Genomic DNA, 884 nt, shown 5'->3' on the forward strand with positions numbered 1-884 from the left:
TAGCATTGCTTGTAACCACAGGAGGTGAAATCTTAATAGAGAATAATACAGAATATGTAACAAAAACAACCACAAATGTTCAAAATATTAAAACTAAAAACAAACTCACCAGAGCTCGGAACAAAACTCTCGTCTGAATAAATTTGATGGCAGAATTCTTTCTGCTTCAAAAGACAACGATAGTGGCCTTCCTTGGTCACAGAAAATATGAAGTATTGGGGATTTTGTGAGGTTCCATTATCAACAAGCTGACCAACAGACTTATTATCTCTGTTATGCAACTCCATCTCCATCTTGACTTTTGAAACATCAGGAAATGAACAGATCACCCTTATGACATGATCTGTTTTTTTAGTGTTGAGTCTTGGCTTTGGACAAACATCTGCGAAAACAGCACAAGCAATAAAAAAGATAAAGATTAGAAAAATACATTTATAATTTCCACTTTCTTGTATAATGACCATTATGCATCACAGTGCTACTAAATATTTGCAACTAAATTCTGGTATCTAAAGACTGAAAAGAAAAAAATATGTATAAAAAAATATGATTAAAAAACAGATTCAGGCAGGAGAAAAAAACCTTGACAAATCATTTTTTCAAACAAGCAGAAAAAGCCCTAATACTTAGAGTTGGAAATGTAAATATATTGTATGTATCTTAAAGTATTTCCACAGCAGGTAGAAAACAGTATAACAATAGAGCTTGCACATACACAAAATGTTTCACTTCAACTTACATTGTAGGTGAGTCCATATTTGATGTATTTTTTTTATTCAGTGAAGTTAATACCCATTGGTAGGGTATCCAAAAATTATAGTTGAGTAAGAGTAAAAAGTATAGTGTAGTAAATTACTCCAAAAAGTGAGTTTTTATTTCTTTGC

The sequence above is a fragment of the Poecilia latipinna genome, unplaced genomic scaffold (assembly GCF_001443285.1).
Source record: "Poecilia latipinna isolate Pla-1442-1.1 unplaced genomic scaffold, P_latipinna-1.0 Scaffold3575, whole genome shotgun sequence".
In the NCBI taxonomy this organism is placed as follows: Eukaryota; Metazoa; Chordata; class Actinopteri; order Cyprinodontiformes; family Poeciliidae; genus Poecilia; species Poecilia latipinna.